Genomic DNA, 7,950 nt, shown 5'->3' with positions numbered 1-7,950 from the left:
AACGAAAAATTCCGGCGTTTTGTTTTTTAAAAATATTTGTAAGGCTAAATATATTTATCCGCTATATGCCAAGCGCCAGATAGGGTAATAACAAGTACCAACTTATTTGATATGTTGGAATGACGCAGCCACGAGTAGTATTAGTTCGTGTGAATGTGTCATTATTTTTTGAGAATGTTGAAATATGTCTTAATCTTATCTTACATGTATCTTACTACTGCTCGAAGTTTATTGGACAGTGCAAAGTTTGATTTTGATTGGACTATGCATAGACTCGTTAGTCCAACCAAACCATTACTCCATACGTCCAGCCTTGTTCGGCAAGGGTGAAACTGGTCTTTAATAGTCAGTTAATTCCCTTGCTTAAGGAAGATGTTCACCTTGAGGATTATGGTCGGCTCATGGTGCAGGGCCACGATGAAGATGCATCAAGCCGTATCTCACGCGGAATAATCTACAACTTATATTAAATGAGCACATTATCTGAAAATGTGTGAATATTATATCTTTTTGTTTTTTTCTCATTTAAATGTCTATCTATGTCATTAGGTACATAGGTTTCTGTCTTCGCAGGATAATTGTGTTGCAGTCAAGAGTGTTTGATTCCACAAACACGTCAGGTAAGAATACAGTCAAGTCAATTATATTTACTGTTCTTCCAACGAACAGTTTGCCCAAAAAATATTTATTTTGTTCACAATAGCATCAAAATGCAGCTGGAATATTGCCAAGTGCGGCGTCAAACAACATACAATTCAAAGCACTAAACAACACTAATCTTTATAATGAAGTTTACACATTTGATGAGAGCAATGACATGAACACTTGTTACTAACAACTGATAAATATTCTGCTTCAAATCCCTTTTCACATGCTGGGCATATTCTAGATGATGTTGCCATGGCTACACTGTATAACATGTATGTAGATTATAAAACCAAACATATTCCTTTCCCATAAATTTGACATGTTTAGGATTATGTTTAACAGCTAAATCTGTTTAGGATTAGGTTTAACAGCGAAATCTGTTTAGGATTAAGTTTAACAGCGAAATCTGTTTAGGATGATGTTTAACAGCTAAATTTGTTTAGGATTAGGTTTAACAGCTAAATCTGTTTAGGATTAGGTTAAAGAGCGAAATCTGTTTAGGATTAGGTTTAACAGCTAAATCTGTTTAGGATTAGGTTTAACAGCTAAATCTGTTTAGGATTAGGTTTAACAGCTAAACCTGTTTATGATTAGGTTTAACAGCTAAATCTGTTTAGGATTAGGTTTAACAGCTAAATCTGTTTAGGATTAGGTTTAACAGCTAAACCTGTTTAGGGTTACATTTAAGAGCTAAACCTGTTTAGGACTAGGTTTAACAGCTAAACCTGTTTAGGATTAGGTTTAACAGCTAAATCTGTTTAGGATTAGGTTTAACAGCTAAATCTGTTTAGGATTATGTTTAACAGCTAAATCTGTTTAGGACTATGTTTAACAGCTAAATCTGTTTAGGAATAGGTTTAACAGCTAAATCTGGTTAGGATTAGGTTTAACAGCTAAATCTGTTTAGGATTAGGTTTAACAGCTAAATCTGTTTAGGATTAGGTTTAACAGCTAAATCTGTTTAGGATCTAAATGTGGGAAAGACCCGTGTACCCTTTGGTACCTTGTGTGATATCTTGATACGTGTACTTCATTGTAAGTAATTTACAAAATGGCTCTTCCTATGGGTTTTTTCTAACGTTTAATGGGGATACAAAAGTGTGGTGGTTGGGGATGTTAACTAAAAAACCATAGTAACTCAGCAACAACACATTTGTGACCAACATGTTTTTAACCTGGCGGGATACGAACCTGCAACGTCTTGCTTCATAGTCCTTCAAGCCCCAGTCACACGTCAAGTGTTACAAGTCACCATTAACCCAGCTCAGTTTATTTGTGTTTGTTTATTTTTGTTTGTTGATATTGTACCAAGTTCCTACTTGCCTACATGAATACAAATTCGACTATTTCTTTGTGAAAGCTTAAAAAAGAAAAGCTCCGTGAAGATCCGGGGTAGAATAGGTCTTCAGCAACCCATGTATGCCGTAAAAGGCGACTATGCTTGTCGTAAAAGGCGACTAACGCCTGGTTGGTGGGTTGGTTTGTTGTTTAACGCCACACTCAGCAATATTCCAGCTATATGACGGCGGTCGGTAAATAACCATGTCTGGACCAGACAATCCAGTGATTAACATCATGAGCATCGATCCACGCAATTGGGATACGATGACATGCATCCACCAAGTCAGCGAGCCTGACCACCCGATCCCATTAGTCGCCTCTTAGTCGGCAAGCAAGGGTTGCTGAAGACCTACTCTTCACGGGTGCTTCTGATGAGTGAGTGAGTGAGTTATTATTTAACGTCACATGGGCAATATTTCAGCCATATCATGACGACCTTCTGATGAGTGTATGCAAGTGTCTGAATGACTCATATTTGGATACCGTATGTATATTTTATGAATTGTACATATTCTGGTTTTATTAAATTTATATGATATAATTTTTGTAAGAGAGGCTACGTCCCTTGGGCACACCAGAAACCTACGATCGTGTGTTCGAATCCCGGTTCGTCTCGGTTTGTCAGCACCATACCTGTGCTCGTGGGTTTAATCAAAGTGGTAAACATCTCTGACCTGCATCACTTCGGGCTTTCCTCCCACGTAAAGCTAACACGTCGTGATATAACTAGAATACTGCTCAAAGCGGCGTTAAACCCATCTCAATCACTCCATTTGATTGTTATACCATCGAAATGTGGCTCCGGACCTCTATGGCGTCCAATTTCTTGTCAAAAATGTACAGAGTTTGTCTTGGCTTTAGAAAAGTTAAATCCATTTTCAAGACACTATTTCTGAGTTTTGTTTAGACTTAAAAAGTTGTCTTTCAACAGTATGCATCGTTGTGCCACATTATATATTGAAATCACTTAAGACCTTACACCGGCTATTGAATTTATACTAAATAATGTTATAACCAAAATACTGCCTTGTGGGACACCCGTATCATGATCGTATTGGTTCACACACGAAATCTATTTTGTTTTAAACTTAGATAGCGTGAGGCAAACGGCCCTCAAACCTAAACCATTAAGGTCTTGTATAACGCCGTTTACAAGTGGTATCATATGACTTGCCGAGATAAATATGGTAGATACAGCATGCAGTTTATTTACAAAGACGTTTTTAAATAAAAGATTCAAAACGATCGAATTGATTGATAGTTCTTTATTGTTAGCAATGAGATTAAATTATGAGATTTCCAAATATCATACTACACTTTTGTTTACCATACGTGCTACATGTCCATGGTATTACAAACACAGCTAGTAAGTGATATCGACCTGTTATTACTGGGGTCGGTAGCATCCCGTCCTGGTTTAGGTACAGGAACTACAAGAGCATGTTACCATGACGATGGGAAATGACCACATTCCCCTTGGTATTGGTTTTTATACCATCCCAAAGTGGGTAATGGCTTTTGAAATCGCCCTTTGTGACATTGCTTTGGGAGATGGTCATTGAGTGGCTGAATGTCTGACTGGCTAATGGAAGAAGATGGCGGAGTATACAGAGAGCACAATGCGAAAACAACGTACAGTGTTACAGACTGTATGGGCTGTAATGGCTTGATGAAGGATTGAAAAGATGATGGCTTTAGCACCAGAAGGTGAAAAGACATTGTATACATCACAGTGCAACCTCGCTTTCCCGGACCCGACTTAACCTGTAACACACACACACACGCACGCACGTACGCACGCACGAATGCACGCACTCACACTTTACCTTATGACTTTATGAAGACGTAAACACAGCTATATAAAATTATCTGTTTATTCGGAAATCCTTTATACTGTTAAACATCAATTTGATCTGCACTTTTTGTTTCCTGTAACCAGTGTGCTCATGGTTGGAAATCATGTATGGATAGCGGTAAAGCTTTAAAATGTTCTGAAATATTTCCACTGCATGGTGTGATTGGAGTGAGTGAGTGAGTTGTGTTTTATTCCGCTTTTAACATAATCCCAGTTATATCACGGCGTGCCAGCTTAATGTGGGAGGAAAGCCCGAAGTGATGCAGGTATCAGACGTTTATCACTTCGGTGAAACCCACGAGCACGGGTATGGTGCTGACAAACCTAGAAACATAATCGGGGCGAACCGGGATTCGAACCCACAATCATAGGTTTCTGGCGTGTCCACGGGACGAAACTGCACAGCGAATCGCGGCGCCTTAGACGACTGGGCCACCCGTGCCCCCTGGTGTGATTGGAACTCATGCCGCTTCAGTGGGTGATCTGGGGCCGGGAGAGAGATCCGCTCCCAATGACTATGGTGAAGGAGGTTCCACCAGATTGTTCACCGCTTCAGGGAGTGTAAAGATAACGGAACTTCCAATTCCCCTTCTCATCTGTTTCTTTTTTGGTCAAGCGTGTACCGCACTGGACTGGTTCCATTTCTTTTACTCATTGAATTGGGTTATATTACCTGTTTGTGAAAAAAAACACGTTAAAATATTTTAATCGTTCTGGCCATCTTCCTAAGGCAAGGTCGTTAGCTGACTAGTTTCTTGACTTTTATGGTTAGTTAACGCCCTTGTCTCGGGAAGATGAGTTCTGGCCGCCTAGAGTGATCTAATCTAAGGTGATCTCCTGCTCTTTCACTCAGGATAACTTTGGTGACTTGGGTAACTGGAGCCCGACAAGAGACTAGCTAAAAGGAGTTTGGTAGAAGTTGTTTAGGGGTGGAGGTTGAACTGTTGCTTTGCTTCTTGAAAACCAGATGTTATTTGTGTATTTTCACATTGAGCAACATGGCCGCCATCGCAGTTTTCACATTTTTTATACCCTCTTTGTTCCCGAAGCTGATTTCTGCCGATGATGTCCAAAAAAATAACATGTTATACGCAAGGACTGACAAAAAAACTTACATAACGCAGCCTTGTAGTTTTGGCATGTGCCTTATTCTCTATTTCTCTCCGTTCTCCGTTGTTTCATTTGAGGGCACGGGGGGCACGGGGGGCCCAGTCGTCTAAGGCGCCGTGATTCGCTGTGCAGAGTTGCGTCCCTTGGGCGAGCCAGAAACCTATGATTGTGGGTTCGAATCCCGGTTCGTCCCGATTATGTTTCACGGTTTATCAGCACCATGCCCGTGCTCGTGGGTTTCACCGAAGTGGTAAACGTCTGAGACCTGCATCACTTCGGGTTATGAATGGAACATCGTTTTTCATAGTTCGTTTAAATGAAATTGCACAGTGGGTGTGTTTTTTCTCCACTTATACTTACTAAAAAATAATCCAAGATCTTATTGGGGAACACCAAGAATAGGTTTCGCATGTTTTATCTATGTTGTGAATCAAACTGAGGCCTTTCCTTTTGTGAGCAAACACATTAACAAACCATCCAGCAGGCACATGACATTGTGTCAGTGTTTGGTTGAACTGAGGTTGAATCAACATTGTTGCAACATGGGCTCTCGATATTTGAAAATATGTTGAAATCTGATATTGGTTTCAACATTGATTTAAAACTGGCTTCTCGATATGGGAAATATGTTGAAATCTGACGTAGCATTCAACATTGATTCAAACTTGTCATGCTGACTAAACAGTAGCCTACCCAACCAATCAACCGAAGTCACAGCAGAATACATGAAAATCTGGGTCAGAATTGGTCTTCACAGCTCATGCTTGTCACAAGAGGCCACGGATCAGGTGGTCAGGCTCATTGACTTGATTGAGCATGTCCTCGCAACAAATCACTGGATTGTCTGATTCAGACACAATTTTTTTACAGCCAGCGTCATGTAAGTGGAATAATCTCTAGTGCTGCCTTAAACAACAAACATCAGAATATGATTGTGTGATTGTGTGAGTTCAAACCCCTACTTTTGAAAGTAACATGATAAAAACATGTACATGATAAAATATAAGTCATACATTTGAAGTATAAAAATATACTAGCTTGGGAAAAGTAACTATGCTTAATATGACGTTCAATAAAATATATATAATCTGAAATTAATAAATGCATCTTTCAGTCCATATTTGTGAAGACTTGTCTTCGACTTACGGTCTTGACTCTTAACCTGCACGTGCATGTTAATGCACCTGTGAAGATCAGGGTTAGTATGGGGTGGCGTCATCTTTCCAGATCATGTTCTACACCTGGTGCAAAAGCAGGAAAATGCCAACCCACACCTTGCATTGTTGTAACAGACGTTTTGAGGCAGCATAAAATTGCTGTACTGCCATGGCTGGCTGTTTCTCCAGACTTCTCCCTCATATAACATGTCTGGGATGAGATGGGACAAGGCCTACGACAGGTTCAGAACCAACTGGTATGGCTTACACAGTTGGACCAATCTGTGGTTGACATTTGGGATAACATCCCCCAGGCTGTTTTAAACCATCTGTTGACTTCAATGCACCTCTGCTGCTTCACCTGTATCAACACAAATGGTAGTCACACCCGATATTGCCACTGATAACTGAGTTGTTACACCACCCCTCTTGTTGGACATGTCTCTCTGTCTCCTGTTACAGCTATGAGTCTTGTCAATGAAATATTTATAACACATTGATCAGAGTGAGTGAGTGAGTGAGTTGGGTTTAACGCCGCTTTTAACAGTATTCCAGTTATATCACCGCGTGTCAGCTTAATGTGGGAGGAAAGCCCAAGTGATGCAGGTCTCAGACGTTCACCACTTCGGTGAAACCCACGAGTACATGTATGGTGCTGACAAACCTAGAAACATAATCAGGGTGAACCAGGATTCGAACCCACAATCATAGGTTTCTGGCGTGTCCAGGGGACGCAATTCTGCACAGCGAATCGCGGCGCCTTAGATGACTGGGCCACCCATGCCCCCACATTGATCAGACGAATAGTCAAATATTATGTTATTTTCACTAACATTACATACACACCACTTTCCATCAGTATACTTTATAAACCTCTGGTGTTCTCTGGTTGGGTTAAATCTCATAAACAGGGACGCTGTACTGTCCCTGGGATTTAATATAATATCCCCAGGATTTTATAGGATATTCAAGTCATATTTGCTATATGTGTTATAATATCCGATGTCCTGGGTATTTTATTTATACAACTTTGGTTCAGATTGTAACATGTAATGAAATGTAAAATCAAATGACAAATATTTTCTTTAAATTCCCGAGGATCGAACACGCGACCTTCGTATAGGTAATCCAGTGAGTGTACCACAAGGCTACAGAGGCGCTGATAAATCACAATGTTTGTAGGATGTCCTTTTCAAGATCCGTATGCCAGCAACAGATATTTTACGCCCGTTTCCTAATGTTCATGGAAAGTATGTTCGAAACATAAAAATGTTGATAAATGTTGTTTTAATTTTCTTTTTTCGGTTCATTAGTTAGATAAAACACTTCCCCTCAGGTTGTTAGTGATATTTAAAACCCTTTCCCTCGGAAAATCCCTCGGGATGCGGGTTTTAAATATCATAACAACCCTTGGACGTGTTTTATCCTATACATAATATATGTGTTCTTGAAAATCTGACCACCCTTTCCAAATTTTCAGAATTCAAAATTCATCCTTGAACAAATCTTGAACCAGCCTCTGTGCTTCATCGCTATCTTTCGCCTCCCATATCAAATCAACATTACCCAGGCTACAAAGAAAGTACCCAAGACTCAAGGCTCGTGGAAAACTGACTTTATTCTCCATCGTCACCCATGTACATACATATACAGCACCATCCGTCTCCATATTTACAACTAAATGACATCCTCCATCATATACAACAATATCAAATCGAGGAGGAAGGAAAATGGACAAATAGTGTGACAGGACACTATCAGATCTTCTTAAGAAGAGTCCAAAAGAATAATGCATTTGTTGACACATTTTCAAGGACAATCTTCCAATTTACTCCTGTA

This window comes from Haliotis rufescens, unplaced genomic scaffold (assembly GCF_023055435.1).
Source record: "Haliotis rufescens isolate VD_foot unplaced genomic scaffold, xgHalRufe1.0.p SCAF_16, whole genome shotgun sequence".
Classification (NCBI taxonomy): domain Eukaryota; kingdom Metazoa; phylum Mollusca; class Gastropoda; order Lepetellida; family Haliotidae; genus Haliotis; species Haliotis rufescens.
The sequence above is the reverse complement of the archived record's forward strand: the minus strand, read 5'-3'. Positions refer to the sequence as shown.